The following is a 23,222-nucleotide window of genomic DNA, read 5'->3' as shown; positions in this document are numbered from 1 at the left end:
AGTTTCATATTGGTATTTCATTACTTTTTCGAAATATCTGAAAATACACCCAGCGAACGAGTGTAACGAAACCGATATATACGTATTTAGACGTATACGGACGTAATACTAATTCCACTATACACACACACAATATTAATTTTTTGTATATTTAAAAATATGATTAGACTATTAGCTGAACAAGAATAGTTATAAAGAAAGCAATATTAAATTTTTTAGAAATAATTTCCAAATTTTTAATAAAATTTTGTCATTCTCGTGCACTGTACCAATTTTAAACTCGGCACTAATATTCCTTTCACTAGTGAACTGAAGTGCATAATTTACATTAACACCTTCGCTTCTCACTATCACTTCGCTTGTTCACATGCACAAAAAGCTTTCGTTATTTATTGTCTGCACTCATATTTGCTTTTGAGTTTAAACCAGCAGCGTCAATGCCATATTGTATCACTATTTGCATTGTTTCCGAAATTTTTTCACTTCTATTTAGATATAGCCCACATAATCATCGCCCGCACACTTCCATACACGTATATGTGTACCTACATGACACACCTCCCCACTGGCTTTGTTTAGGGCTGCAGTGTTTTTGTGTTTTTCTTGTGATTCTCTGTGACAAATGCTACGAAAATGCTTCTGGTTAACAAAACTGCGGTCGTTTGACAGTTTTGTCTATTATGTAACGTTTTTTGTTTTTTGCTTTTGTTGCTTCCCTAAGGAAATTACCCACTTTTGTATTAGATATTACATTTCGCGTTGGAGCACACACACACTCAGGTGAGTACATGAGGACATTTAAATGAGTATTCATTTCGCGCGCTCTTTGTTTATTGTTTGGAGGGGAAGGCATTGTTGGCTGCTATTTGCCACCTGCTGTCAGCCTTTTGCGAGCGCTGGGTACTATGCAGGTGCTGGTGCGCGTTTTAGTAGGAAACACTTTTTCGAAATTGAAAGTGCTTTACATTGGAAATTTCGTCAACTGCTCATTGAGAATTAAATTTATGAAATTCTCTTACAATAAGGCGAAAATTGCATAAGACCGCTAAGGATAGAGACACTTACACTTCACTTACTAGTTACCGGTAGGTCTATATCACAATGACTATTGACTATTGTCAATTGGAAATTGAATATAAAATAACTGTAATATGATTTCGATTCGTCATTTGTTTTGATTCTTTCTAAAATTCTTCCCATCGTGGGAATTAAGTCCCTATAGATAAGATAGATAAAGTTGTGCTGCCCCATTAAACCGCGCTTTCGGCGTAATACTTCTAAAATACTCGTTAAACTGCCTCCAGGTCACACTTATTCCTGCGTCGCACGTTTTCTATATAGAAGGCTATAATCTTCCAATTTTCTTCTTTTTCTATCATTTTTGGGACTATATTTTCGGCCGCAGAATATTTAATAAGCTATGTATGTACGAGTACATTTGCCATCGTATCCTTGCGTAAGGGTTTGTAATGCCTTTGAATTTGTTTCGGCCTTTCTAGGATTTGCCAATAATTTTGATTTATTTATTCAGTAATGCCTAAAAAATGCAGAACATACATTTAAGAGAATGAACTTACGCTTAGTCAGAATAAAACAGTATTATATTTTTTTTATTTAGTATAGAAATATCGTCAGAGCTCGAGTTAATCGCAAAAAGCATTTGAAAGCCAAATGCAAACTTATCTTTATATAATATAAAATTTTAAAAATCCATGTACCTTTTAGATTGCAAGTATACAAATCGAAGCATGATAAAGAGTCTGTCAAAAGTGATGCCTAGATGTAAGTAGTTAATAATTTCTGGATGGTACTTGTTTAAGCCATTTTAGACATTTGCCATGTAGACAGATGTGCAATTTTACACTATAGAACAACGCCTTAAAATTACTGAAATTTGTTATGAAATTTGTCGCTCTTTAAGAGCAGCACATCGAAAAATTCATGATTTCTTGGTGGAAGTAATTGTCCAAATTAGTTGACAATTTAAAGGTCGTTGAAAAAATTTCAAAAACTGCTTCTGTTGAAGATAAAAAACTTCCAGAGGACTGGCAGATCAAAAACTGGACTTTCTGTTGAGAATATTGCTACTGTAGCGCAAAGTGTTGCTGAACAACCGTCAACATCGATATCTTGACGTTCTCCACAAGTAGGCATTAATGAATCGACTTGATTTTACCGGTAATCCTCTTGGTGGACATGTAAACGATTTAAGTTTTCAAAAATAATTGTTAAGAGCCGTACTTAGAATACGAATAGTGAAACGAAAGAATCTAAATTTAAAATTTTATTTTAGAACAACCTCTAGGTGCGTTATTTGAAAGACCTTTTACTTCTAAGCGCGTGACCCCTTCAACAAAAGAAACTATATATATCAGAAACCAACGCGCACTTTGAGCCATTTGAATGATCTACAAAACTGAATACTTTTTTACATTTTTGTAAAAATTCTGAAATATTTGAAATTTCGATAAAATTCCTTGAATTAAATTTTTTTTTTACTTCGCGGTACTACTATTGTGAACACAGCTGTGATACAGTGATATATGATACAGAGTTTCAATGTTTGGTGTTTCAGAAAACGTAAGCCTAGATTTGAACCCCAAAACTCCTCCTTCGCTTGCAGTCTCAACCCCTGAAAGAGTTGAAATAATTATGAATAGTTTTAATTTACTGGAATCGAAACACGAAATTCCCTCGTCTCTCCTGCAATAGTAAGCTCACAGAACCTTCCGCATAAATTTGCAAGTCAAGAATGACAAACGCACCCCCTCTCACACGTCAACATTTCGGCTCGAACAAGAATTTTCAGCACACGCTGTGCTGTTAAGGGATAGGGTAACAATTTTCAGTAATAATATTTGTCGCCTACAAAATGTAAAGCAACATGCAGAACAGGCCTGTATGACACAAAAGCATGTATTGGAGAAAAATAGCGAAATGGTGAAAAGGTGACTAACTTTGTAAAGCATATTTTCAATCCTCTAGCACACGGCTATAGCGTGAGATCCACAACTTTGAAGCAAGTTTCAATAGCCTTTATGTTTTTTAATTCCACCAATATTCTCGTGGTAAATCAAATGCAAATTGGTGCTAAAACCGGATACACGCATTTCATCGTCTTCGCTCATTATCAGTATGCAATCAGTAGATGCTAGTAATCGATTTTTTCGCCGCGTTAGGTCCTTACTTTCTTTCGACTACTCTCCTATCTACTTCCGTATGTAGGTGAATATATCAATTTCCAATTTTTGTCTGCACTTCATTAATTCCATTTTGCATTTGCGTTGTTATTTTCATTACGAGTATTGTTGCAATATCACCCAAATGCATTGCTCCCAATCGTCTATTTTTATGCATACCTCCTCTTTATTTTAAGCCGCAGCAATCAAACGGCCCAACTGCTGCATGATGCCACACTTCTTCAGCTCTACTTCCTTTGAACAATACCCTTTTTTATCGCCCTGGCTGGGAGTTGGGTGAGCGAGATGCTGCTGAAGCAGTGAATGCTAAGCTTCAGCCGTTGCTATTGTTGCTATATTTGTTTATCGCTGTAGCTGCCCACACATACACACATCCATACAAACAAGCGAGCGTGGCTGAGTCAGTCTTCTTTGGCAGACTGAAGTGTATTAATGGATTTTGTGCCAGTACTCTTCGAATGGATGTGGACGATTAGCGCCGCTCTGCGTATGAATAACATTGGTGGGCGTGCATGTGCATGTATGTGTGCTCAGTTTGATGTGATTGCGTTGTGGATGAAATGCACTCGTCAGACGCACACACAGCCATACAATTATGTAGAATCAGCACAAGTTTGCTGCACTCATATGAGCTTTGTTGGTTGGTTGCCTGGATGGCTGTCTGCCGGATGGTTGCGGTGCAGTGGAAGAAGTCTTTTGGAAATGCCAGTGATAGGCTTAAGTGTCTGCTTGCCGGCTTGTGAGTGATTTTAAATGGGCGCATATTTTCTGACACAAAAACGACAGAAATAACTGCCATTGCCATGTAAACAATTGCAAAAACAAAAGGCAAAAACTAAAAAAACTACAAAACAACGAAAGTGAAGCTGCAATAGGGGAAAGCGCATTTCAAGTTTGAGTTCATTTGTTGCGTTCCAACCAGCTCCGGTTGAAAAAAGCTCTGGTACATTTATCAATACTATTATACATAAGTATGACGGTGTGTGTGTATGTGTACACACGTGCGTTCCACTTTATTTAACTACCCGCCTGTTGAACTGTCCGCCTGGTTTTACTGAGCTCTATAACTGGCTGCCGCATAGCAGTTAGCTTGAACGATGACTAGGATTAGCAGTGACAGTAGTGAAAAACACAACATCGAAAACAGGGAAAACAGCAATAAAAGTAACTGGTAGATACCCCATGAACTCTACAGCAACAATATTCGAAATCCTCAAACATTTTGTGCGTTCAATCCATAATCACAATTTTCGAACTATCCAGAGAAGCTGGCTGGCACTAAAGGCGGCAGCTAAAAGAGTTGAGCCGAAAGTGATTAGTAACCTTCACTAGCGTTTGCATGCATTTACGCACACACGCGTACAACACACACACACAGGCAATATTTGGGCAGCAGTGCTTGTTGCTGGTCAAACTACCGGCTAGCTGACTAGCCAGGAGTATCGCAAAGTGTTTGAAGCTTAATGGCTGTACATTAAATGGACTAAGGTAGCAAATGGTTGAAGCCTGTTTTGCTCAAGTGTTCGAGCGTCGGTGCAGTGTGCACTTTATAACCTCGTTTTGTGCTAATCTATGGGCAATTTTTCTGCCTTTGATATTTGTAGGGCATTTCCGTATGTGCGTAAATGCGATATTGTGCCCTGTCGGCTTGAAAATTTTCGGTTTAAATTTGGCATTATTGGGATAAGAGCAATTATTAATGCTTGTTAAGCTTATTCAGCTTTGAGTTAGTTCATTCGCTAGATTTTCGGGCTTGGCTCAGTGAGTAAATTGGGAAGTTTTCAATGCAATTTGAGTCTGTTTTTGAATTTCTAAGCAGTGAGAGGTATTCAAAGCCTGCCAATCTGGACAGTCGATATATATTGGAAATACTTGGAAATTACAAGTGCACTTGGAAATCAATGCTTGGTATTTCATATGAAAAGTAATATAGCTAAATATTTTATCTGTCACTTATTTCAGAGAAGAATGCGGATCTATTCTTTATATTAAAGAAGTGTTGAATTTTGATAAAAATGTGTCGAATTTTTGGATTCCTATGGAACAATGGAAATGAATTGGAACAATAAGTTTTATTTTCATAAACAAATATAAAAAGTAAAAAAAGAAACAAATACTCAAAAGCTGTCAACAAGTATCTTCGCTGCAGTTATTTACCGTAATGCAGTCAACATAATACCAAAAACACTTCTGGCTTTAGAATATATCATTTTGCAACATGGGTGTGGCTAGTGCTGGTTGATGCTGGCTTTATTGTAGAGGTTTCTTCAATAGAGAGTTGTAAATGCATTGTTCGTCAAACGATCCACGCGCTGACTTCGGGAAGAAATTCATTTTCCTTCCTGAACAATCAAAATTGCCGGATTTCAAGGCATGAAATTCCAGGTATCCGGTCATTTTCCCGAATCGAATTTCCCGAATGCCGCTGGCCCGAATGTCTAAAATTCCGAATAACCAAAATCCCGAATGCCATTTTCCCGAATGCCAGTTTCCCGAATCCATTTTCCCGAAAACCAATTTCCCGAATAACTAATTTACCGAATATTTTTAAATAATTGAACTTCGTCCTGTCCTCGATTATTTTGCTGAAAATTACGTTCTAGGACGACCAGCAAGAGGCCGTAGAAGACAGATTTTGCCTTAATATCCAATTTAATTGTGGAATCAACATGAAGCTGCTCTCCAAGGAGCTTGCAGAACGAACAACGTCAGCGAGGGGTGGCATAACCGATTCGCGATAGTAGTGGGAAAACACCACCCAGATTTGTACTCCCTTCTGACAGAAATACAAAAAGAGCAAGCCGATACAGAGTGTGCTATTGCGGAGTTAAGTTTAGGGAGATCGGTAAGAGCTGCACCAAAGAAGAAATGGTATCAGCTTCAAAGCAGAATCCAAGCGATCACAGCTTCCTACGATAATTATAGAGGACAAAAAAAGAGAATTGGACTATTTAAAAGCAATTTCTTATAATATTGTGCTCTAATTGGTTTACAAATATGTATATGTTCACTTTTACAAAAATTTATTGCAGTAAATCCTTTATTACTAATAAAAAAAAAATTTTATTTTTCGGGGACATAGCCATTCGTGAAACTGGCATTCGGGAAAATGGCATTCGGGATTTTGGTTATTCGGAATTTTAGACATTCGGGCCAGCGGCATTCGGGAAATTCGATTCGGGAAAATGACCGGGAATCGAAATTCCATATAAAACTTGTTACGTTCTACACACCGAAAAAGTCACTGTAAAGTGTGGATTTTAGCCCGGTGGTGTCATCGCCCTTATTTCCTTAAAACTATTTCAGGAGATCAGTTGCTGCCAGGGGCGACCAATATCGGATGACAATAAATAAACTTTTGGTTGCCTAGGATTGATGATAGGGATATTACAAACATAACGTTTCAAAATAATATCTTAAAGTTTAATTAATACGAAAATTTGATCTAGTCCAAAGCTTTTTCCAGCAAACGACTTAATATGTCAATGCTATATGTTTATTTTAAATGGAATATATTTTTTGTAATTAACAAAAATGAACTTCTATCTATCTAATGTCTTTGCTAAGAGTATTTGAGTGTCCGTTGGTCCAGGCCGGTTTTTATTCCTGATCGACGCGCTAATGTATTCACATATTTTTTTATATGAAAATAATTACATTACAGTTGTAGGGCAACTAGCATCTGGGGCTATCGGCCTGTACTCATTAAATTACTTGATAGAATCGTTTTTTAAGGTGGCGTTGTGTAGATTAAAGGATACTATGCCTTTCATACTTTCTGTTCTATGGACCTGGTATCAGTGACTCTGTGTAAGTATAAAATAATTTCTGAGTTGTATTTAGAATTTTTTAGTGTGCAAAAGTTTAAAGTGTCTCAAAATATACTAGACGATTCGCTTGGAACATTTTTGGTTAGTAATCATTAACCATATGATGATAAATTAGCGATTTTTTTTTGGCTTCTTGGTTTCAAGTGCTATGAGACATTGGAAAATCGAAGCATATTATTTAGCAAATGCCTTTCTTTGATTCAGATGACTCCAAAAATGCGATAGTATAATTATGTCAATATGAATGATGGCATAGGAGTTTGAGGAGCGAGGTCCAAATCTTCGCGCAAACACCGAAAAAATACTCGTAAGTCGACTACCGTCTGACACAAACTCCCTGATGAGGTGCAGCCTTACAGGAAAGCCAAAATCAGTAAAGGCTGTTACACAAAGTTTCACTACAAATAATACAATTTATATAAAGCCTCTTATAGATTAATGCACTTTCGATTGTTTGAATTGTATGTTTCATAAAATATTGTAGTGAACATTTATTGTTAATAATATTTACACTTACTTTCCTGTGGACTTCTTAAACCACAATCGCAGAGACATGACCCTAATTTTTAAGCGATGTTCTTATTTTAATATTTTAAACGATGTTCATCTTCCCATTCCAATGGAAAGTGGCGGAAATAAAAATGATGTTCAAGACGTGAAAACCAAGCGATGAAGTGAAATCGTATCGCCCTATCAGCCTTCTACCAATAATGTCAAAAGCTTTTGAAAAGGCCTTTCTTAAAACTGTCGACAATTGAGCAGGTCCATAGACTTGTCGAAAATCTACAAACAACGCTCAACCAAAAACTAATCTGTTCCGCAGTTTTCCTGGACATATCACAAGCTTTCGACCGAGTGAAGCACCAAGATTTACACTTTAAAATAAAAAAGAAATTACCGCTAAACGTCTATTTACTTCTTGAATCCTATCTAAACCAACGAATGGACTACGTAAATGACGAAAATGAAATCTCCAATTTGCAACAAATTAAAGTTGGGGTTCCGCAAATGGTGTACTCTAACCGGTACTCTTGCCGATGACACTGCAATTATGACGACAGCAGCGGATTCCGCTGCAGCCTCTTCTATGCTCCAAATTAATGCTCCAAATAAGCATAAATAAATCCCCAAATGGCTCCGGAGCTGGCGGCTGAAAGTGAATGGAAGTAAGTCTCAACACTTAACGTTTACCACAAAGTGAATCACATGCCCACACATAAACTTAACCCGTATTTCATTGTGAAACCCCTAAATATTTAGGCATTCATTTGGATAAAGGGCTTACGTGGAAAACGCAAGCTCTAGGACTAATAACTCGAAATATGTAATTTAATCCGTAAATACACCCTCTCAATTACAACAAGCTCAACCTTTACAAAACTGTGATAAAAGCAGTATGGACTTATAGAATCCAACTGCGGGGCACAGCTTCAAATTCAAACTCAGAAATCCTGCAGCGCTTCCAATCCAAGATCCTACGCACCCTAGTCAACGCTCTGTGGGACGTGACAAACGCCCAAATTCATCGCGACTTAAACATCCCTTCAATAAAAGAGAAAATACAAAGTTTAAGCAGAAAATACCGAAATCGACTACAATCGCACCCAAATGAACTGGCCTTTACCCTCATGTGACTTTTTAAGGTTGAAAAGAAAAACATCGATCCAGTTCGTCTAAGAGCTACCTATGAAATATTGAATTTTTATTCTAGAAAGTATATTTCACAGAAAATATGTCTTAAGCAAAGTCACTTTTAAATGTAACCAAATATTTGTAAAATGTCTTCGGCGATTGAATGGAACCACGGCCTTCAGCAGCACAAACTTTGCAACAGAATAGCTGCTCGGAGCTGCGCAAAAATTCGGCGTCAGCTGGTAAAATATTAACGCAGGCATTTAAAAAAAAACATTGCATTTCATACATTGAATTTTTTGGTGAGAAAGCTCCACCTTTTGCCCACGGCATGGTGAAGATTTTAATTAGCAAATCTTAAACACTATCTCCCAACTGCATATACAAAAGTAAGGAAAATAAACCGTTTGGACACGGCGATCAAAATAAAAATTCGCGTTCAAAACAAAAACACGTCCGCACGGAACAACTTTTGCCGCGTAATGCACCCCAACACCAATTATGCGCCCCCATTCTTACGAAAACGACTTACTACCCTCCTGCCATATCAACTCAGCAACAGCGAGCAACGCTCAACGATAACAACAACTTTAGAAAGCTCATCTAAGCTGAACCGTGACGCCTAAAGCCACATTCAAGCCAATTTTAATTCCGCTAACTGATTGCATTTGCATAATGGCTGAAACCATGTATGAGTGTCACTGCTGCCGATGTTGCAAATGCTGTTGAAAATGTCGTCGTTTGTTGCACTGCGGCGCCTGTTGCCAACACTTTAGTTGCGATTACGCGCACATACACTCAACTACATGCTCACGCGCCCGTATGGGAGTTATTATTTTTGTGGCTATTATACGTGAATTGTATGTGTGGTAGTGCTGATTTGTTGCGTTTGTTTTTGTTATTGCCACTGCTGCTGCATAATTTTCAATTTTCCTGCAGATTTCGCTAAAAAACAAAAATCAAGTGCATATTTGCAGGCACTGTGCGACATGTTACCAAAATGTGGATATGTATGTGTGTGTGTGCAAATAATGACACTTGAGCTCGTTTAACTGGAACCGCATTGCGTTCAACGATATATAGTGCGAGTACACCTGTGTTTAGAAAAACAAAATTTCGAGTATTCGTTACATGGAAGAAAATGAAAAAAAATATATCAAAAATCAGTGCGAGGCTTAAGCCACGAAAGCTGCCATAATTATGTACTAAATTGAATGGGCTACAAAACGGCGTACTCAGAAATTTTCTAAAAATTTCAACGAAAAAGTTTCAAATTTTGATGAAAATTTGTTGATTTTTTTTTTAATTTTGTACAAATTTGAAACTTTGACTTATATAGTTTTTGTTGTAGCATTAACTGCAAATTAAATACGCATTTAAAAAAGAAATCGATAAAATTAAATAAAAAAAAAATAAATGGTCAAAGCTCTGCAATATGTGGCGTTACTATTATTGTGAACACAGCTGTACTACATAAATGTTTGCGCACAAAAAATTGCCGGCACTCACGCTTCAGTTGATTTATGCTTTTATGAGTTTGCCACTACAGGCATCTTTAATGGAATCGTATTTTGCATAATTACTAGCAATTATGTTTGGAGACGGATGTGTTGAGTCACAAAACAGAAGGAGTACTACGTTAGTTGGTGCAAACCTTAAGTGATTTTGAACTTTGTACAAATTTCTGAGAAATTTGTAAATTATAGTATTTAGTGTTAATTTTTTTGCCAAAAAACCTTTAAATGAAATGCTCTTCCCTTTTGGGTTGCTTTAGTCAGTTTTTGCTTAAAATTAAAATTAACATCGGGAAGTTAACAAATTTTACTTTGACTCTTAAGTTGAAGTACTGCTGCACAGTAGCTTTTTCATGTAACTCATCCAATTTAAAATTCATTTATAAATCATTGTAATAGCCATGGCTCCTCCAATACCACAAAAATAAAAATAACAGGGTGCCTAGTCTATGGCCACAAAGACGCAAGAAGTTAACTCGTTTGATTCAACCTGTGTGATAAAAAAGTCTAAGATGAAAACGCCTAAAAAAAGTGTCAACGGAAACAAAGCAACGCAATTAAGCAAAAAAATCTTGCGTGAATGGGTTAATTTCCAAGAAATGAAATGGTTGAGAAAAACAACGGGAAAATTTACAAGTATACCAGGTGTGTTCAAGAAGAATCGCGAATCTTTAATTTTTACGTATATTCGAATTTCGGTTTTTTTTGTGGTGATGTATTGGTACTCATATCTCTCACTCATGCCGGCCAGTTCGGCTATTTCGAATAAACATTAGTTAATTGCTGACAGCTGCTTTGCTTGCACGTATTTCGGCTCGTTTTCGATTTTTACCTATTCAAAAAGATGGATCAAAGAACCTGTATCAAATTTTGTGTGAAAAACGAAATTAAGTAAGCGGATGCATTCCGAATGTTGATTGTGTCATACGGAGAAGTTACTTTGGACCAAAGCAACGTTTATCGGTGGTATAAAATGTTCTCAGAAGGCCGCGAAGAAGTGAATGACGAAAAACGTGCCGGACGTCCGAGCACTTCAACAACAGACGAAAAAATTGATGGAGTGAAGAAAATGGTATTGGCCAATCGTCGAATCACCGTTAGAGAAGTGTCTGAGGACCTAGACATATCGATTGGCTCATGCCATTCGATTTTTTTCAATAATTTGGGCATGAGACGGGTCGCCGCAAAATTCGTACCAAAATTGTTCAATTTCGACCAAAAGCAGCTCGCATGAACATTGCTAATGAGATGTTGGACTCTGTGCGCAACGACCCAAATTTGCTCCAGAGGGTCATAGCTGGTGACGAATCGTGGGTTTATGGTTATGACGTGGAAACTAAAGCGCAATCATCTCACTGGAAGCTGTCGCACGAACCAAGGCCGAAAAAAGCGCGGCAAGTTCGGTCGAATGTAAAAGTTTTGCTTACCATTTTCTTCGATTGCAGGGGCGTTGTGCATCATCAGTTGTTACCGCAAGGTAAAACGGTCAATAAGGAATATTACCTGCAAGTTATGTGCAATTTGCGCAAAGCAATCGGCCAGAAACGCTCGGATTTTTGGAAGAACAAATACTGGCTCTTGCATCACGATAACGCCCCTGCTCACACAACGTTGTATGTGCGCGACTTTTTGGCCAAAAACAACACACTAACGATGCCACGGCCACCGTATTCCCCAGATCTGGCCCCATGTGACTTTTCTTGTTTACGAAACGGCATCGAAGGAGCAGCTGAACAAGATAAAAAAATGAATGTTTGAAGTGCTTCTAAGATTGAAAAAAACGTTGGCACAGGTGCATGGGGACTACTTTCAAGGGGACAAAATAGATATTAATAAATAAATAAATAATTAAAAAAAAAAAACGCGATACTTTTTGAACACACCTCGTATATGCAGTCGATTTTCCATAGCTCGAACTTCTATAACGAGAATTCTTTATAAATCGAGCTAAATCGTCTGGAAAAGTACAATACATGTGGTAGTTTCAACGCAGATGAAGTAGGTTCGTTCTTTAAATATTTACTAGACAAAACATAAGGTTTCAGATGGCAAAAATAGCAAACAGCGGTGGCTGCAAATATGGATGGTTCAGAAAAACATAAAATTCTTTTAACTCGAAGAAGTAGCAAACCTCGATGGTTTCGCTGGATTAAGTGGTTACCCGTTGGTTATACAGTAAGGCAAATTTCAAAGCATGGACGACCGGGCAACTTTTTTGAAACTGGATAAGCATTTTCAATATGAAAATCGAATGTGTCAATGCTCGTCGCAGAAAATAAACTGGATTTCATTGGATTGGTATTCCTTCCACTCAATATGACCTACAAATTGCAACAACTTGATCAAGGTGACACTCAAAATATGACACAAAAAATATAGAGCTCGTAGTCCGCCTGTGTGAAAAACTTTGGATCAATTTTTAACCCTTTTTCCGTGATCCAATCGCGCTGAATTTCTGAAGGCAGACTCGTGGAAATGTTTTTATTATGTAAAATTAAAAAAAAAAAATTGTATCAATTCTCAGATTTTCTTGAATTTTTTTTTCTAAAAAAAAAAATTTTTTTTCTAAATTTTCGGCATAACTTGAAGGGACTCTAAATTTTTAAACAACTTATTAACCTTTAATTTATTGTTTCATACAACACACTCTGTGCCGTTTGTGTGTTTGTTCCAGTTCCGGAAGTTCCGATCATCTGACAGTTGCGCTACTACGAGACGTATACTTTGACAATTGTTTTAAGTTCTGTGCGCGAAGACGTCTTTCTGTATATTTCATCTTACGAAAAATCCAGTGCCCGACTCATAATAACTTTTTTTACGTTTGTGGCTTATTCGCACCAAGTAAAAATTTTAAAAATATTACGAAAACAGTGGTTAATTCGTTTCAGATAATATTCAAGACTGCTTATGTTCCTTACTTGTGGTATACTCCGGAAGTCGTGTGCGACTATTGCTATAGAAATTTATGCAAGTTTACTGATGGAAGCTCAACAATAAAGTACTCTGTACCAACAATTTGGCCACCACGTTTCTAAGTTTCTTTAAAAGCATTAAAATTTTTAATGTAACAATTTTTAATTTTAATATAATAAAATTAATAAAAAAATTCGGGGTTTTATATCTCCATTGTAATGCGGAGTGAAATACCTTTCTTTTGATACCCACATCGGCATATGTCATGCATTTTTTTGAATTTCGAACCGGTGGCAACCCTGTGAAACATTGTCAGTGGCAACACCTAGGTGAAAAGTCTAGAAATGTGATACACTATCTGTGTGCCTAATTTCATTCAAATCCGTTAAGCTAGTCCTGAGATCGTGTGGCTATACAGATATGCATACAAGAATTGTTCGTTTAAAGTTATAAAATACAAAAAAATAAAATTCTGACGTGTACATGAAAATCACCGATACACGTGTATTTTTATTTTTTATCCCCTTTCCGAAAAAGTATATTTGGTTCATAGGACAGAATGTGTGTAACGCGGTGTAAGATGTAACTTCTAAAAGTTGTATCCTTCCAAACCCATTGAAAACGTCTTGCTTCTTACCTTGTTGAGTACTCTTGAGTACTCTTTCCGTTACTATTTAAATATGCGGGAAAGTTGAAAACTTTGAGTTATTTCGTCGATGGAATTAATGTAGTAAAAATTATCCGATTTATATGAATTTCCTAGGAAATTTCGCAGGAATTACTGCCACAAAAACACAAATTTTTTCTTTACCTGAATACTCCGACTTTTCGTCTTGGTGAAATGTATCCCAATTTTTTACCTACCTTTACGAACACTGCAGCTCACAACTGACTTCACCAAGCACAAAACTGCCGCGGTACTTTTTTTGAAGCGTAATGCCACGTACTATCGCCGTACAGGATGTGTGACTCGCTGGGAATTAAAATTGTAAAATATGACTCACTAAAGACGCCTAGCGGTAAACGGTGAGAACTTTTAACTTCCTCTGCTGCTGCATTTATTTCCAATTTGAAACAAACTTTCAGAAATCTCAGAGAAAAGTAAACGTGCATTGTTTTAAATATTTATATTTTAATTTTTTTTATTCATGCATTTTTCTTGTTTTTGTTTTGGCTGAATTTCATAGACATTTGTTTTTTATACAACTTAGCGATTGGCTTAGCTTAAAATACATGAATGCTTTAGCGCAAAAATGTCGCTTACCAAAAGTTCACCTTTCCACTAAAAATGTTTCTTCTCTTCCCCCGCACAAAGGTATTCATAAGTACATACATAAATACATTTCGAAATGGTTCTGTGTGGTTTGTATGATTTCGAAACAATGGAATTATTTATGGTTAAATCATAATTACGTGGTTTAGTTTTCATTTCGGTAGACCCGTTTTGTAAATATTTATGCTTTTTGTTTAATAAATTAATTCAATTACAACTGAAGTATTTGCATTCAATAAACAAATATTTGTATGTATGGTAATGCACAAATACGCAGCTTTTAATTATAGATTTTTTTTTAATTTTTAATTTTGTTGTGTAGAATTTTTACAATAGATATATATTTGTATGTATATGTGTTGGTATGTTAAATACAATATATGCCGTTATGTATGCATGTGTTTGTGGCGTGGCAATAATGGCCGGGTGTAGCAAAAAGTTGAAATGTGTATTTTTTTTTGTGTTTTGTTTTGTCGATTATGCATTTGTGTTTGTGTGTTTTGGTTTGTTTACCTGTATGTGTGTGTAAAAAATGTTTTTAATGGAAAAACATAGTTTACTCTTTGGTTTAATGCTTTTCATATTTTAATTTATATTAAATGTATTTGCGGGAGGCTAATGGATTAACATTTGCTTTCATATACACAAATATTTTACGAATAAATTCATATCTGTAGCTCATTTCATTGTAATATTTTAATGTTAATATTGTGTTTATGCAATTAAATTACAGTTTGTTTTACAATTTCATTTGGTTTGCTGTATAAGTTCACATTTAACCTTTCCATTTTCTATTTTTTGTTAGCTTTTTACAAAAGTAAGAGGTTTTTGTGTGTGAAACGTTTTTTAATTTTTCTTGAACTTTATTATTGGATTTTTTATATTCTTCTACTTCTACACTCTCCGTTGCTTAGCAGCATTAAGTAAATAGTCTAATCAGAAATGTGCTCTTTACAAAGGAAAACATAACCTTGGCTACTATCTACTCGAAATGTTTAATAACTGAAAAGTAGTGCGCGCCTTACGTACTAAAAATATGCGAGTTCATTTTTCATAATATACAGTGATTAGATTTAGATTAATTTCTATGAAATTACTTGTATTATGTTACATATGTATGTGTAGCAATACACTTCAGTATCTCCAAACAATTGGCTTGGTAAGGAAGGACAGCTTAATTTGAAAGTTTTTATGTAGCTTCTTTAATTCAAAATTTCAATTCATATTTGCTACAATAACATATTTTTTAACTATTATTATTATAAATAATTAAACCTATAATAAATCAAAAGTTTAATAGAATACACAAGAGCGGGGCTTCAAGGCCATCAGCTTTAATTTTCTCATTTAAAAAAACTTTTAGCTTTCCATGCCAAAAAATTCACCTTTGACTTTCTTGATACACTCTTTAAAAGCGTTTATTAGGCTGCATTATTCTTAGCATGAAAAGCTTTAGTCTTTTGATAAGCAAAGGAACACCGGTCATTCTTCTTACGTATACATTTTCGCTGGCGAAACTATGAAACCAGAAAGACCTCATTCTGTAGATAAATAATCTGGCTTTCGGAAAGTATCTTTCTTTTAAAAGCGAATTCATTCCTTTGCCTACCAGGCTGTTACAAATCCAAAAAAACTTAACTTTTTTCACCTATCTCCTTATACCAAAGTTGCTGTATTAGGTGGCGCTATATATCCAAAATTTAAAAAAAAATTGCGAGCAACCTTTCTCATTCCAACAAAAAAATCTTAAAGCACGCCTGAGAAATCCCAATCTGAACGGCCCTTGTTCTCAGCAAATACATCCTTCGTTTTCAATTGTAGTTCCTTGTTCTAGAACGTCAGGGTCTTCTGCAGGAAAAGCAATGACCTTATCGTCCAATTCGAATGCGCGCTGTTCGGCATTAACGAGTGGGACAACTTCTTACTCTGATAAATTAAAGTGGCACAAACTGTCACAATGCTGCGAAAGCGCAAGCAAATAAGGCGCGAAATTCACGAAAGTCGATGAATGTGGAAAACATAAATCAATGCGCGCAAAAATAGCCGATGACTTTCCGATAGGCTTTTGTTTAAAGAACATTTTCCATTGAAAGCCTGCTGTGTATAGAAAACAACAAAATATCGACTTTTGGGACTTTGGGACTTATACAGGGTTTGATTGAAAAGTAATGAGCCTTCCCGCGCGGAGCGTCTGCCAAGCAAATCACCGAATTGGCTAGTGGGGGAAAATGATTGTTGGACCTTCCCCTTCCACTAGAAACCGGTAACAGTTCGCTGGCAACAGCGGTGCAGTCACCATCGCTCCGCACATGAAAGCTATTTTAAAAGTGTGTTAGGATTTTGCAGTGGCGAAAATGCAGCGATCGTTGGAGCAACGTTACTCGATCAAATTTTGCGTAAAGCTAAACAAAATGAGTACCGAAACCATTGGGCTACTCAAGGAGGCTTACGGGGACCAATCTCTGTCCAGTGCTCAGGTAAAACGGTGGCACAAGTCGTTCAAGGAAGGCCGGGAGGATGTCGAAATCCAAGGTCAAAACCATGCTGATCATCTTTTTCGACTCTCGAGGAATCGTCCACATGGAGTTTGTACCTCCAGGAAGCACTGTAAACGTAGCATTTTGCAAAGAAGTGCTCCTTCGGTTGAAAAACCGCGTCGCCCGGGTTCGGCACGACCTCGTCAACAATTGGACCGCCTTCCTCTGCACCTCTGCATTGGCCAAGATGGGGGTTCCGGTGCTTTCCCACCCTCCCCACAGCCCAGACCTGTCCCCTCCGGACTTCTTCTTTTTTCTGCGCCTGAAATGAAAGCTGAAGGGGAGGCGTTTCGACTCCATGGAGGCGATCCAAAATACTGTGACAGCCGAATTGAACGCGATTCCAGCGGATGAGTATAAAAAGTTTTCCCTGCAGTGGAAGGACCGCTACCAGCGGTGTAAAAAAATAAGGCTCATTACTTTTCAATCAAACCCTGTAGATTCCAAATTTTTTTCCACCTTTGCCGGTAAAAAAATTATTTGGCTACAGTTTTGTTAAGTGTTACGTGGTCGCTGAACTCGAATCAACTTTCATGCTCATTTCTATCTCTTAGGCCTAAAATATATGAATCTGATGTGAATAATAATAAATTTAAAACATCGTCGTAAGTTGCTGAATGAGAAGTTCCGTGTCTTATATACTCTTTGTTTGGCGCTGTTTGAGCATCAGGAGTCACTTGGCCCATAGGTAAAGTTGCGAAATGTCTTATAAAACTTTCAGGATGAATAAGGATTTTATGGAGCGCGGATGGCCTTTAATACCAAATGTTTATTTAAAAATATTTGAGCAGGGTCCATTGCATATTGACTGAATTGGGATGCGGCTGCAGATGGCATCTCTTGCAATGTTATATAAAGCCGTCTCATCAACTCTTCGTGAATACTAGTAATAATGGCGTGATAACATGTACTATCACCAGCAAACAAAAAAAAAAAATTCAATTATGTACATCTGTTAAAAGTTATAGATGTACATATAATTTTTTTGGTATTTCGATTTTTGTAGAAACAATGCGATAAAAAAAACTAAAAATGTTAAAAAAAAATTATGTATACATTTTTATAAAAAATATTAGTCCAAGGATTTCCAAGCCAATTTCGAGTTTGCGAAAATCCACCCTGCAATTAAAGCTTATGTTCACAGGATTTTGGTAACATAAAAAACATTTTTTTATGCTTCTAAAAATCGTTGAAATAGTTTTTACTATAAGTTGGTTATTTGACACCCGAATTTCGAAAGAAAGTTTGCATTATTCCAGTCTCGAAGAGTTCCATATTTAATTGTAGTCTTCTTTAGAGCTCCGAACGACCTTATTAGATTTATCTATAAAATGCTGAGCGACAGAATTGTCGCGGCAGGATGGGGCGTCATCTCCATCCACCGGCAGGTGAGTAGGGGCACTCCGCAAGGTGGTGTTCTCTCGCCTTTCCTCTGGGTTGTTGTCGTAAATGACCGGCTGGAGCAGTTGGGGAAAGGGGGCTGCAGGGTAATTGCCTACGCGGTTGACGTGGTACTAATCTTTAGAGGAAAATTTGTGGATACTCTGTACAACTTGATGCAGGGATATCTGGACGTAGTAGTTAGATGGGCAACGGATTGCGGCCTGTCGGTGAATCCTCTTAAGACAGAGCTCGAAGAAATATAAAATACCCAGAGCTCAACTGCCCTCTCTAGGGGGCGACATGGTGAAGTACCTAGGTATTATCCTTGACAGTAAGCTTACATGGAAGCCCAATATTGGGGAAAGATTGAGGAAGGCAACAATCGCCTTGTATGGGTGCAAGGGCGCAATTGGCAAAAGATGGGGCCTTTCGCCTAGAGTTGTTTTTTGGCTATACAATACTATTGTAAAGCCCATTTTGTTATATGGAGTAATAGTCTGGTGGAACTCACTATAGAAGACGACATTGGTGAAGAAGCTGGAAAGAGTTCAGAGGTCGGCACTCATTAGAATCAGTGGGGCGTTTCGAACGACTTCTACTCTGGCGCTCAACGCAATGTTAAATGTGGTACCCGTAGACATCGCAGGCAGAATTGCCGCTACGCGTACCGCAATCAGACTGAGGGGGTCGGGCTATAAGCTCAACCTCACTTATGGGCACTCAAGCATCCTTAGGGCACTCAAGCATCCAACTTCGAATTCCCTCTGTCAACGGATCATTGTATACCCTCGTTTAGTCCAACGGGAAGCTTCTCCACTCATATTTCGTTAAGGGAAGAGCGGACGGGGGGCTACATTTGGGGCCAAGTCCTGGTGAACTTGTTCACGGATGGATCGAAGTTGGAAGGAAAGGTTGGCGGAGGAGTCTTTTGCGAGGAGCTCATCAGACTCAAATTCAGGCTACCGGACCACTGCAGTGTGTTCCAGGCAGAGGTAGCCGCAATCAAGAAGGCAGCTGATTGGTTGGTCACATGCGTACTAACTGTCAAGAAAGTAAATATTTACTCCGACAGCCAAGCGGCAATAAGAGCTCTCGGGTCAGTCACGGTGCATTCGAAACTGGTCAAGGAATGCTTGACCTCACTTTCGACTGCGTCCGAATTCTTTGATATAAGCCTGGGTTCCTGGTCAAAATATCAGCTCTCGAATCTCGTGGGTTTTCTCACAGGTCACTATGCGCGAGGAATGCATGCTGTGAGACTTGGAATCACCTCGAGTCCTTTTTGCGCTAGATGTATGGATGATGAGGTGAAATCATCTCTGCACCTTCTTAGCTGCCCTGATCAGGTGGGGCTAAGATCCAGGCATCTTGGCTCTTACTTCTTGGCTGCGCCTGCTGAATTAGGTGGCGATGACATTAAAAATCTGATAAATTTCATCAGCAGCACAAAGCGGTTGACGAAAACATAGTCATCGTTCGTAATCCACACACTCTAAACCACCCTTCTAACCATCCCACCACCACTTCTCTCCGCACTCTCCCTGTATCCCTTTATCCTTTTTGTTTTGTCATGGTGAAATGATTGTGCCGGTCTGGGACTGCTCAAGTACCACTAAAGCGCCGTTTTGATTGTTTTGCCATACTAAAATATTTTAAAATTAATTGGAAGTTTTCCTACAAATTATTTTTCTAAATTCATAAACCAAGAAGCTTTTAAAGTTTCATCGTTTTCCATATGGCGACCGACCCGGGCTAACACACTGACACAGTTAAAATTTCAAGCAATTCGTTAACTGTTTTTTATTTGTGAGTTCAGCTACCTTGAAAAATGTAACATCGACAGAATTTCAGATAAAATGTGCGGTATAGAACACTGATGAGCTATGCCAAAACTCTAAACTTACGACCTCTTTAAAGAAAAGAAAACAAAAAAAAAGAAAATCAAAAAACCAGAAAGTAAAAATAAGAAGAGGACGAAAACCAAATTGTAAACTTGTCTGAGGAAAATTATTGCAGTGACGCCATTGCATAATATTTTTCTATAAACTTTTTCTGTAATATATTATAGAATACTTAAATGTGTGCTCATTAATTACGCCAAGCATTATTTCTCTATCCAAAGAATACCCAAAAATATTAAAAAAAACCCCTTTTTTAAGCGCCTATAGTCGTATTATTGCTTACGATATTTTCAGCGGCTTTCACGATAAATGCTCTTTAAAGAAAAAATGCTAGACAGCTATTAGAAAAAAAGTTACTTGTGTTATTTAAAATGCCTCGTCTCATGCAAAAAATTGCAAACGGTCATCTATCGACGCCAACAATCGAGCAGGCGCCTTGAGTCAACACAAGATAAGACATTGGACATTACAAGAACAGAGAAATACTGCGACTTATACTTATGCTTGACCTTTTGTATACCGATATCCCGCTTAAGATGTCCTAACCTCCGCAATACCCGCGGCTGCTTCAAACATCCTAATGAGGGCTAGGAAATGTTTGGCAGCCGTACTTCTAACTGCCATTGAATAAGCAATAATTTTCTTAAAAACCATAGAAGCATATCAGTAAAATAATTTAGCGTTTTTATTTTTTTTTTTAATTTTTTGGTCAGATTTATCCATTCCTTCTTATTTTTCTACAATTTTAGCCCCTATTTTGCTTTTAAATATACTTTACATATATTAATTCTTTGTTTCATTATTTTAATTATTATATTTTACTTTTTTTACTAGTTTTAATATAACTTCATTTGTTTTATTTTTGTCAATATATTTGTATTAGGGCCGTTCAAAAGTAAATGTAAGTGGCCTGACACTAAGGAATTTCCAAATAACGATGACAAATATTTACATACATTTAGTTGTTGTATTGCCATGGAAGCCATGCCAAATGCCGTGATGCCAGCTTGTTTGCATTTGGTTGTGAACTACCCTAATACGTTTGCTCCATTACTTATATTCGTACATAAATTTGTAAGCATTATTTTCCATAGTTGCTTATATTCCATAGTAAATAAATTATTTTTCACAACGCTTGCGCTCCCACAAACACCGTCATTTATTTTTACATAAATATTTTTTAGCTTTCACATTTCCCACTTAATTTAACACATTTTACATTTTTACAGGGAATTGAAGCCTCTTTATTTACATACATATGTGTATATACTTGTATGTGTCATAAATGCCATATGATATACACATACATACATACATCATATATACACCTAAGTCCTATTTAACTGATACTGTTTTTAATTACATCTTAATATTAAAGTTTAAGTTTCCAATTTTGATTTCCTCTTTCCTTATTTGATAATAAATCAATGTCCTTTGGATATCTAACACTCTATTCGTTTTTTTATAAGGGAAACCTGCTTAGGGTTGCGTATTAAAGTACATTTGTTCTTTTATTTAATACTATTTAATTTTTCTTGAGCTGGGTTATATTCAAAAAATTTAAGTGGAGTGAGAAGCCAAAACTGATTTACCTTAATCTAAGTATATTTTTAACGAAGAGAAAGTCCTTTGAATTGCTATGTTGTATGTAAAGTCTGTCACTATAGTGGAACGTGCGTTTTAATAGCAAAGTAACCTTGCGTTTCTTTGAAGCATAAAAAACATGATTATGTTATTCCACGGCGGCCGCCGTAGCCGAATGGGTTGGTGCGTGATTACCATTCGGAATTCACAGAGAGGTCGTTAGTTCGAATCTCGGTGAAAGCAAAATTAATAAAAACGTTTTTCTAATAGCGGTCGCCCCTCGGCAGGCAATGGCAAACCTCCGAGTGTATTTCTGCCATGAAAAAGCTCCTCATAAAAATATCTGCCGTTCGGAATCGGCTTGAAACTGTAGGTCCCTCCATTTGTGGAACAACATCAAGACGCACACCACAAATAGGAGGAGGAGCTCGGCCAAACACCTAACAGAAGTGTACGCGCCAATTATTTATTTTTTTTTTATGTTATTCCAACGAAGAATGAATCTGTCTATTTGAGTACAACATTCTCTCTACTGACTACTACCATACCAAGGATGATAGATTAGCAGGTTTGGCACGGTGAAAACTACCATACCAAGTATGATAGATTGCCAGGTTTGGTATGGTGAAAAATTAAATTGAGTAACTTAGAGCTCCTCATAAAAATATTTGCCGTTCGGAGTCGGCTTGAAACTGTAGGTCCCTCCATTTGTGGAATAACATCAAGACGCACACCACAAATAGAAGGAGGAGCTCGGCCAAACACCCAAAAAGGGTGTACGTGCCAATCTATATATATAAAAAGAAGTTACATTTCCTTGGTAATCTTGTAACTCAAGAACCGCCAAACCGAAATCGATGCAGCCGTTCCTGAGTTATGACATTTTATGTGAATAATGGTTTCCTCTCATACGAAATGCCTGTATGGGAAAAACAACAACAAATACACAGCCGCTTATGAGCGTTTCTGTTGTACTGTTGTGGTTGTAAGTGTATTATGTTAATATTAATTTTGGACGAAAATATAATAAAAACTGGAGCATTCAAGGAACTGGAAAAACATTTTTAACTTTATTTATTTTAGCATAATTTATTTAGCGTAAAAAATTGAAATGGACATTAAAGAATCAAAGTTTAATTACAAGTTTTTATCGGCTCTTTCACCTTACCTGTATATAGGTGACCACCACAATCAAATTTTAAAAAAGTACAGAAAAGGCTATTGTGACATCTTTAGAAAGTATGTTGAATGAAAAAAATCAACTAATTCAACTGTTTAAACATTTTACGAGTTCTATAAAGAAAACTTATTTAATATGAAAAATTTCTTGCGATATAAAAAAAACATTTTATGTATGGTGGTGCGAAGCCCACTGGGAAATGCTAGTTATATATAATATATATATATATAACTTAGACTTGGACGTCGCCGGATACTCTGCCCGCTCATGCCAAT

The sequence above is a fragment of the Anastrepha obliqua genome, chromosome 5 (genome assembly GCF_027943255.1).
Source record: "Anastrepha obliqua isolate idAnaObli1 chromosome 5, idAnaObli1_1.0, whole genome shotgun sequence".
Taxonomy (NCBI): domain Eukaryota; kingdom Metazoa; phylum Arthropoda; class Insecta; order Diptera; family Tephritidae; genus Anastrepha; species Anastrepha obliqua.
The sequence above is the reverse complement of the archived record's forward strand: the minus strand, read 5'-3'. Positions refer to the sequence as shown.